Source organism: Tupaia chinensis, unplaced genomic scaffold, assembly GCF_000334495.1.
Source record: "Tupaia chinensis unplaced genomic scaffold, TupChi_1.0 Scaffold000097_1, whole genome shotgun sequence".
NCBI lineage: Eukaryota > Metazoa > Chordata > Mammalia > Scandentia > Tupaiidae > Tupaia > Tupaia belangeri.
In genome coordinates, this window is record NW_006159559.1 from 6,711,376 (window position 1) to 6,721,969 (window position 10,594).

At 37.5% G+C, this 10,594-nt stretch overlaps 1 protein-coding gene across 1 annotated transcript in view; it reads right to left on the bottom strand.

Moving 5' to 3' along the window:
• Window positions 1-207, bottom strand: part of SNAP91 (synaptosome associated protein 91) — a 139,478-nt gene extending 139,271 nt beyond the window's left edge. The window contains exon 1 of the mRNA XM_014585873.2: window positions 122-207. The gene's annotated coding sequence lies outside the window, so the exon portion shown is untranslated. The remainder of the gene's footprint in view (window positions 1-121) is intronic.
• Window positions 208-10,594: the final 10,387 nt, after the last annotated feature.

Below are 10,594 nucleotides of genomic sequence, written 5' to 3' on the forward strand. Positions count from 1 at the left end.
GGCGCCCGGTGCCCGGGCCCGGAGCTTAGGGGCACGGGGGAGCCGCGCGCGAGCATCCTCCGCAAGCGCTAGGCGCCAGGAGGGAGGCAGGAGGCAGGGAGGCCCGGAGGCCGATACCCACCGAGCCCGCCAGCCCGCCAGCCCTCCACGGGGCGCCCAGCAGCCCTCCGCCCGCTGGCTCCACACTGGCACTCGTTGGGTGCGCGCGCACCGTGCACACCTGCCCACAGACTTCGGGATGCGAACCGGCGGCGGGGCGGCGGCCGCGCGGGTGGGTGGGCTTCTCGGGTTATGCTCAGTGAAGGCCAAGGCAAGGGCGTCGTCGCGCATTGCGGGGCGGAGCCCAGCGGGTTCTCCACACTGTCTCTGACACGCCCGCCTGTCAAAGGCAGCCGAGGCCCAGACCCGCAAGGCGATTCTAAATGTCAGATTTTGCCAACCAGCCAGGACCGTTACCTGTGCGTCCTCAGTTCCTGAGTTCTTTACTTTTCTCAGTTACAGCTGAGAGCCTGGGAGCCAGGGTGGGCAGGTAATTCTAACCACTTTAAACGGATACTGAGGTCTGCAGCAGGGACGAATAATTAACAAAGCCATTAGTAGAGTCCCAGATTACATGGGCAGTAATCATTTAGTAATCATTTGGGGTTATACGGAAAACCTTTTGTACACTTAAAAAGTAATTTCTGTCAATTAAATATGGTACTTGACTGTCTTATGTCATTTGAATGTCAAGGGTATACTGAATTGCACACACGCAACAGCTGCAAGTGTTGACGTTCTCAAAAGTTATCTTATCCTAAATTGAAAAGAAAATCATGCAATAGAATCAAGATCAGGATTTCATTTGTGAATTTTCTTGCCGGTTTCCCTGGCTACAAGTGGCCTCTATTGGGCCTTGAGGCCGCTAATACCTACTTAAAGGTATCAAGGTGTGGTTGAATAGTCCTCTCTTTCATCTGGTTCATTATTTCTTATCTGTTGTACTAATTAGGAGTTTGATTAGGAAAGAAAGTCCCAAATCATCATTGTCAGATTTCAAATACAAGTTTTACCGTATGTCCCAGCAATAGCACACTCAGGTATTTACGCAGGGAAACAAAACCACATTTCCATTTAAAAACTTATATGCAAATTTGATAGCAGCGTTTTATAATGGCTCCAAACAGAAGGAAACCCAAATGTTACTCTACTGGTACTGGATAAGTAAAATGTGATATATCCATACAATGGACTATGGCTTAGCAATAACAAAAAGCAAACTAACGGTATGGATGAATCTCAAATGCATTATGCTAAGTGGAAGAAGCCCAATCCAAAAATTCTTTTTTTTAGAAAAAAGAATAATTTAATTTAATTAATTAATTTATTTTAATTTGACCAGAGTGGGAAGAGAAAGAGAGAGGGAGAGAGAGAGAGAAAGTGAGAAAGCAAGCCACCAGGTCCAGGAATCGAACCACGGTCGACCATGTGGGAGTCCAGCACCCTTAACCACCACAACACCTGCCAGCCCTGAAAAGAACTTCTTGAAGTGATGGAAATATTTCATGTCATGATTGTGATGATGGTGGTTACACAACTGCATGTTTATGCATTTCTCAAAATTCATCTGTTTTTATACTTAAAATTGGTAAATCTTATATGTAAATTATACTTTAATATATCTCATAAAAGAAGCTCAAGTGACAGTATTAATAGCAGAGAAAGTAGACTTCACAGGAAATATTAATAAGGTTGAAGAAGCACATTTCATAATGATTGAAATTCATCAAGAGGTGGGCCAGCCAGATGGCATAGTGGATAAGGAGGATGGATCCCATATAGCTGACCTTGCAGTCTGAGTCCAAAACCTGGTGCCTTGGAAAATACTCCAGACATGTCTGTGTGCCCAAATCCTAAAAATAGAATAGAAAAGAAGGGATTGCAGCATGGCCATCCCCCCAGGGGGTTATTTCTCACTTTCTCTCTCTCTCTCTGGCGAGTGCATGCATCCTTTAACAGAAACAAAAACAGAAAGAAAGAAGGAAGGAAGGAAGAAATTCATCAGGAGAGACAGAGAGAAAAAGGTAAAGATAGGCACCATCACAGGGTTTTCTTTCCACAATCCATGCCCAACCTCATCTGCCACCCCAACTTCAGCCAGTCTGGACAGTAGGCATGGACCATAGTCATTCTCACTCCCTGCATGCAGGGGACACAGATCAGGGACAGTCTTATGTGAGTCAAGTGGCATCACCACAGTGCCACAGTCTGTCCCACTATATAAAAACATGTTTATATATCTAGGATAAATGTTTCAAAATAGGATGAAGCAAAAACTAATACCAGTAAAAGGAGAGGTTGACAAATCATAATTGTACTTGAGAATTTCAATACTTTCTCTTTGTAATTGATAGGATAAGTAGATAGAAAATTAGTAATACCTTGAAATAGCCCTACCAACCAATTTGACCTACTCCACATTTATAAAACATTCCATCCAGCAATAGTGGATTACCTTTTTTAAAAATCCACATAGAACATTCACCATCATATACCATATCCCGAGCCACCAAGCTAATTTCAATAAATTTAAAAGGATTACATTTATACAAATTTTATTGTCTTCCCACAAAAATTTAACTAAAAATCAACACCATGTCAACCTCTGAAACTCTCTGAACATTTTGTAGTTGAATAGCACATTCTAAATAACCCACACATCTAATTTATTATTAAAAAATTAGAAATTACATTGAACTAAATGATAATGAAAATGCAACATATCAGAATTTGTGAAATGCAGATAAAGAAGTGACTACAAATTCATCTTATCTTATAAGCCTTATAGTGAGGCTTAATGCAAGCCTTAAAATACTTAAATTAGGAGTAAAGACCTAAAAACAGCTATTTAAAATTTAACTTTAGGTTAAGAACAACTTAAACTCAACATGAACAGGAAGAAGGAAATAATAGAGATTATAAGAGTAAAAATAAAAGAAAAAATATATAAACAAATAGGTACATTGATGCATTGATGAAACTGAAAGTCATTTCTTTGAAAAGATTATAAAACCAATATACCTCCCTAGCCAGACTGATCAATGAAAGAGAGATGACACAAAGTTCCAGGTTTAAGAATGAAAGGAGGATAGCTGTTATGAATATTTAAAGGATAGGGCCAACCCCATGGCATAGTGGTTAAAGGAACCAGATTCCATGTAGCCAACTGGACAGCGGTTAAAGGAACCAGATCTCATATAGCCAACTGGACAGTTGGAGTCCCAAACCTGTGGCTTGAAAAACCATCAGGCATGTGTGCATGTATGCTCCAAATCCCAATGGGATGGAGAGATAAAAAGGAATTACAGCATGACCATACACCATTAATAATTGCTTTCTCCTTCCCCTTCTCTTTTTCTCTGTTTCTCTCTCACACAAGCACATAAACCCCCTGAAAAATTATAAATAAATAAATTAATAAAGACAAAATAATTTTATGAACAACTTTATGCCAATAAGTTAGACAATTTATGTAAACTAAGGATATAATGGAGAATAATGGTTTTCCAACAGTCCAATGGTGATATTAGGTAACATGTTGCTATTAATGAAGAGGTTTTGTGCAAGTATTAATATTTTCAATAGTGATTAAAATAATACAATCTATGAATAATTTACTTTTCAAAAATAAATTGGAGTGGAATTGTGGCCAGTAGTAGATGTGGTAGTTAAGGCGCCATACTTCCATGTGGCCATTCGTAGTCTGAGTCCTTGACCCTGGGCATGAGAACCATGCTGGACATATTTTGTGTGCCCCAAATCCCAAAAGGAGTATGGAGAAGAAGGGATTGTGATGTGGCCATACCCCATGTGGGTGGTGGTGATCTCTTTCCCTCCATTTCTCTCTGGTGAGCGCACGTGCCCTATGGCAAAAACCTAAAAACAAACAAACAAACAAACAAACAAACGAATGGATTCAAGGTCAATACTGTAATTGTGTAAATTACATGTAGTGCACTGGGAAATATATGAAGCCATAGCTTATCCCCAGTGTATCACTGAAGGTGGGAGAGTATCCCACCAACATGAATATACTGTCATAGGTAATAGAAGAAAAATGTATGCAAATCTTTCACCTATGTAAGTATCATATACAGATGAATAAACAACGTCAAGGGTGGAACCAGCATTTGAAATATAGGCTGTTATGGAAGGTCTTACTGAAGTTTGAAAACAGTTAACTATTTCTAGTAGCAAAGATTAAGAAATGTCAAGTTCTTATACTGAGGAAAATCTAGAATTACAGCTATGAATGTTATATACTAAGTTGAAAGAAAGAAAATTGACTTTAAGAAAGAACTACATTAGGAAAAAATGATTTCTTATCAATATCTTCTCTTTGAAGACCAAGACATGTAATAAGTAATATTCAATAAATCTTAAGAAAGATTAATAATTGACATTTGGGGGCCAGCAGGTAGCATGGTGGTTAAGGCTTCTAGTAGCAAAGATTAAGAAATGTCAAGTTCTTATACTGAGGAAAATCTAGAATAACAGCTATGAATGTTATATACTAAGTTGAAAGAAAGAAAATTGACTTTAAGAAAGAACTACATTAGGAAAAAATGATTTCTTATCAATATCTTCTCTTTGAAGACCAAGACATGTAATAAGTAATATTCAATAAATCTTAAGAAAGATTAATAATTGACATTTGGGGGCCAGCAGGTAGCATGGTGGTTAAGGCCCCAGACTCCCATATGGCTGACCATGGTTTGAGTCCTGGACCTGGTGACTTGTTTTCTCATTTTCCTTTTCTCTCTCAGTCTTTCTCTGGCCAAATTACAAAATCAAATAGAATAAATAATTCTTTTAAAAGAAGAATGGAAAATTGATGTTTTTACAAATTGACAGATCTTTTGATCTTTCTTGGATGTCAGAAAAGAGATTAGCTATAATGGATACCCAAAACTCTTTAAAAATATATTTATAAGTGGGAGGGAGGGCCTTCAGAAAATTCAGGAAAAATGCATACTATGAAACAACTGAATGGATTTCAGAAATAAACATGTACTTGAATTCATTTTTCCACAAACTTTTGAAGCACCATCATATTGAACTTTATTTTTTCTGAGTCAGTATACATGTGTGTCACATAGAGATATTTTCTAAGTGTCTGATTTAATACTCATGTGTTCATCTGAGTATTAGATTTCATACAGAAGAACAATACCAACCATAGTTACATAAAACCAACAATTTATGTCCACACATGAAGCAAATGTCTTTAAGTTCTTGATTTCAGTTTATTTGTAAGACACAAGTGTACAGGGAAGAGAAAGAAATGAAGCTGAAAGTAGTTTAATCACCTCAGGCAGCAACTTGAGTTGGAGCTGGAAAATCCCTATCTTTCTCCACAAACTATAATGCCATTCCTAAAGTCAATCTGTAGGATGCTTTCATTCCAAGGATGCTTTTCTGTCAGAGTAGAAAAAAACATGAAGGTACAAAAATAATCACTTTGGTGTATACCCATTCCCACGCAACTATGATATCTCTACTAAAACTCAAAAGTAGTTGACAACACTCAGAAAAATGTGATATCCTGAATGCACTACTATAGCAAAAATAATGCTTCTCTTTAATGAGACAGCAAATGAAAGAGAATATAAAATTGATGAGGAGTCTAACATAGCAAGAGAAATTGTAGATTACTCCAAGTATTAAGATCACAATGCGAGCAACTAAGTCATCTTAGGGAAGTGATATTTCATCTGCAAAACCATTCGAGTTTTTTAGCAATGAAAGTTAATGAAGTGTATTCCAGGATAGGACAAAAATACTCGGTTAAGTTTTGTTCTGTGTAAAATTCAGGTTAGAAAGGTATTCTCTATGGCAACTAGAATATTAGAAGAAATGCGTACATTTTACATGTATGAGAGCAATGACAACAATTTAAATATGATATTTTCATTTTACTCCTTTGTTTTAAAACAATTCCACTATTCTAGTTATCTGTTGTATTACAAACTTTGTAGCTTAAAGCAAGAATAAAAAAATTGTTCTCACAGTTCTGTGAGTTAGCAGGGCTTTTCTGGGTAGTTTGCCTTTGAAATCTTTCATGTGTAAACAATCAGGTGACAGATGCAGCTGCAGTGTGTAGAAGTCTCTACTGGCTTATTCACTTCCATATCTGGCAGTTGAAGCTGCATGTTGACTGAGAGTCCAGCTGGAGCTTTGACCAGAGCACCTACACAGGGCATCTCTGTGCGATTGTGCTACTCATGGCAGTGTGATATAGGGTGTCACATTATGAGGTGACTGCATTCCAGGAGGGAACATCTGAAGGTGGCATGTTACAAGAAACAGATAGAAACTGGGAGGTTTCTTATGACCTAACCTCCAAGGCTACAATAGCATCAATTCTGTTGTATTCTCTTAATCAAAGCAAGTTATAGACACAGCTCAGATCCAAGGATGGGGAGGTTTATGACAGACCAGCTATTACAGTGACATATAAAAGTAAACTTGTGAGTGGGGCTGGGTAGTGGTTCAGCAGTAAAACATGACAATCTGTGAGTCTGAAACAATTTGGGAGGTTCCTGGATTGTTTCCAGAGACCTCCCTGAGCATGCCAGACAAGAGCATGTCTATGATCCTGAGATGAGGGTGAATTGCAGCATCAGGACCCTGTTGGAGACTCTGTCTCTTCCTCTCTCTCTCTCTCTCTCTCTCTCTCTCACACACACACACACACACACACATTCACACTAATGGAAGAAGCAAATAAACTTTTCTAAAAGTAAGCACTCATGAAAATACCCTAGAGAGAAACTTATGCTCTCAGTGGTGTGGGGTTAAATGATTTACATAAAATTCACAGAGAATTACCCCAAAATAATTGGCAACTGTTCAGAAAGTTTCTGAATCTCAATTAAAGCAACACATTAAATTATTTCTTCTAGTTGGAATATTCGTTCCTATCACATACCAGGTGAAGTTCTACTCTTTTATCATGACCCCTTGTCAACATATACATGATCTGTAAAACTTTCCTAAATCTTCTATTTTAGCCCCTTCTTTTTACAGTTGCGGAGATTTAATAATTAAGAGTTGGTGACCTTTTCTCTATCATACCATAAGATAATGGCATAACCAATCCTAGACTCCAGTTGTCAAACTTTCAATCCATTCTTTCCACTGTACTTACTGCTTCTGACAAAGGTATAATAATATTATGGTAGGCTTTAATTTCATAATATTAAAATATCTTTTTAAAATTAATGGACTGCAAGGTGTGGTAGCTAATATCTTAGGTTATGGAATTAGACAAAATCTGGTTTCACTTTCTGACATTGATCCTGACTAGCTGTGTGACTTTGGACAAGTTTTATAGCTTTTGAGGCTTAGTTTCCTTATCCATAAAATGAGCACAAGATTACACCATCAAATGAGATAATGCATGTAAAACCAATAACATTGTATCTGGTACATAATAAAAGCTCAATAAATTTGACTAAGTATTTGTGAGTAATTGTTGATTGAAGAAATGATTTTATTATTTTAATTAAATATGATTATATTACATTTTTATTATTTGGAACCACAATTCAAGTTTAAGCAGTTCTTTGAGTAATATATTATTGTACTAGTATCATTCCTAAAGTGAGAAAATGAACTAATAATTTATCTAGCTCCTAAGATAGGAAATCAGTTACTTTCATGTTATCATGGGGAGGACTAAGCTTCTATTGGACTTAGTAAACTAGAGTTTAAAAAAAAACGTACACATGTAAATAGTCATTGTACAGTAAAGTTGTTATAAATCATAGTTATTTTCTTTTCTCAACTATAAAGAAATTATTACAAAGGAATTCTTAGGAGTGAGAAGATTTTTCTTTGAGAAAGGAGAGGATTAATCAGGAAAGGGTCTGGAGAAGGAAATTTCCCGGGTAAATCTCTAATTCAGAGTATCTGAGTTGATGCTCTGAATCAGTTTGACTCATCTTCAAGTATGTATCTCTTCAAAGTTTCCTCTCATTATTTTAATTTCTGTTGTTTTTGTTTGTATTTGTCTACAGCTCAATTTGCATTCTCACTCCACTTGGTAATTCATTGCATGGATAATATAGAGAGCACATGCATTTGTCATTGTAAAGTTCCAGGAAAACAACTGTGAAAATTTCTCACATTCCCTCAAGTTGTGTAACTATAACACACACATTACTGGACAGTTCAAAATGTTCTCATACAAAAAATAAGCACACATATAACCTTTTATTGGTCAGCCATTTTTGTTTTGCCAGTGGGGGGAATATTAAAGAGAAATAGAAACTTTAGACTGTTAAATACTCAGTGTAACCAGATGAGAATCGACTGCTGGAGTACTGTTTCAACTAATTTTGGTTCAAACAAGTAAAGCCTTACTCTTTCTAGAGCATAATGCATTTAACAATATAGGAATTATTTTCTACTTGCCTGGAGTGCTTTCCTTTGTCTAAGGACTTATGCTTCAGACTTTCAGGAGTCATTTATAGAAGACAGCATTGTTGTGGGTGGTTCAAAAAATTAGCAGACTCTACATTTGTAGTTTATTCAGATACTTAGACTAACCTCCTGTCAGAAAATTCCCAAATCAGTCCCTCCAGAAAACATAATGAAAAAAATACAATCTACCTTATTTAAAAATGTTCATTTTAACCAAGTTTGCAGCTGAGGAGAACATTTTCATTTTTAATTAGGAAAATAGTTTAAAATAATCCTAGAATGCCAATGATTTCCCATGGAGAAACTAAAAGATGATTGGTCTTTGTGCTTTCCCAAATTTATGGCCATTGTTGACTTGATCGCTAGCCATCTTCACCTCATAATTTTGTCTTATTCATCCTAAAACTGGTCAATGCTATTGTCATTGTGAATGATTTGAAATGAAGTCATAAAAAAATTTCAAGAAATTCTCTGCCATCGTTGCACATGGCCTTGGAGCCTTGTTGCGCCTCTTTATCAGATGCTTCAAGTGGGCATCACAGACGTGCGCATGTGGTTTAATGACAGCCGTGTCAGTGTTAATGGTGCATCTCTTACATCTGGTAGATGTGGGGAGACAGCCAATTTGTTTCCCTTGTTACTGACTTTATTCCTCAGCCCATGTCAAGTTCACTCGGGACTTTGTGGCTAAGAATAAAATGAACATTGGCATTACAAGAAAATTCTAAAGCTTCCATTTTATAAGCAAAAGTGATGAAATAAAGATCTATCGATAAGTGAGCTGACAACTTTAGTGTGTGTGCAGTAGTTTCCGAGGGACATTAAAGTATTTCTCATGAACAGTCTGTGATATTTTGAGGAGGTACACGTATCTGAGACAATAAATACTGCTGTCTGTGTCTTTGAACTTTCATTGGGGGTTTTAGACCTTTCCCTGACCTTCTCCAGGGAAGAGCAGTATCTGGCAGCTACATGATCGATTGCTGGTTGTGGTCCTTTATGTTTGGATATGTTACGGTTATCACTATCATGTGATACCTGTTAGGAATCCATAGCCCATTCTGAACTGCATATGTAAAAATTGTTGATTTTCAACTATACTAATGGATTATGTGGCTGCCTCTGAAACCTGCCTCAGATACAGTCTCTTGCTGATAAGCCCTTAATGGTGATTGCATCTGCTTAAATACATCATCTTTCAGGGAATATAATCCTCCAGCAGCCCACACTTAGCCCTGCCAATTACTGGGCCTCCATAAGTCCTTCAAATCTCTCTTGTGCTTTCTCCAGTTTAGTTTCTGTGCTTCAGATGGAATGTCATGGAGGTGTTTCCATTGCCTCATCCTCATCTGCTTCATTCCATACAGCACAGTTTATGAGGAGTTGTTTTAATATAAAGAAAGTGGCTTCAGTCAAGGAACTCACTTCTGGAGTCTCTGTTGCCACTTTATTTAACATGGTGACCATCTCAAAGACTGGATGTGACGTTTATGGTAGTTTCAAGTGTCAAAGTTAGCTGGAAGGTTGGAAATACCTCTGTAGCTTCATATCTCACTGACTCTAAGTTTTGGTAGGTTCATCTTGGCCTTCTTGATTCAGAAAACCAAAGTATTTATCATCAAACAATGTGCTATAGCTTTCAGCCCCACAAAGTATTGAAAGGTACTGGGGGTGGGTAGAACTACCTGACAGAGGCTTGCCTGAAATGATGTCAGTAGAGATGTGCTCATTCCATGGTTAGCAAATTTCTCCCTACATGGAAACTTCCAGGAAAATAGTAATTAGCATAATTTTTTGAGAAGTCAAATTAGCATATTTCTGTTTAGATTAATAGGTAGTTTTACGTGCAACTGAAAATGTGTACTCTGATGTTTCAATTAAGTGGGTCCATCTCCAGAAAGATTAAAAAAAAAAAAACTTGGTATATGGACCTCAACCTACCTGCAGAGTTCGAATTGCAGGTGTCTAAGCCCAAATTTCACATGCAAAGGTAACAGTCAACATGCCAGAAAATGTGTGGTGCTTACTGTTCATGGCAAGCAGAGGACCAAGCAGGAGATACTTGGTTATCCAGGCAGATCTACTATGAGGAAGCAGATTTCTGTCAGTAGGTCAGGAGCAAGGTCAC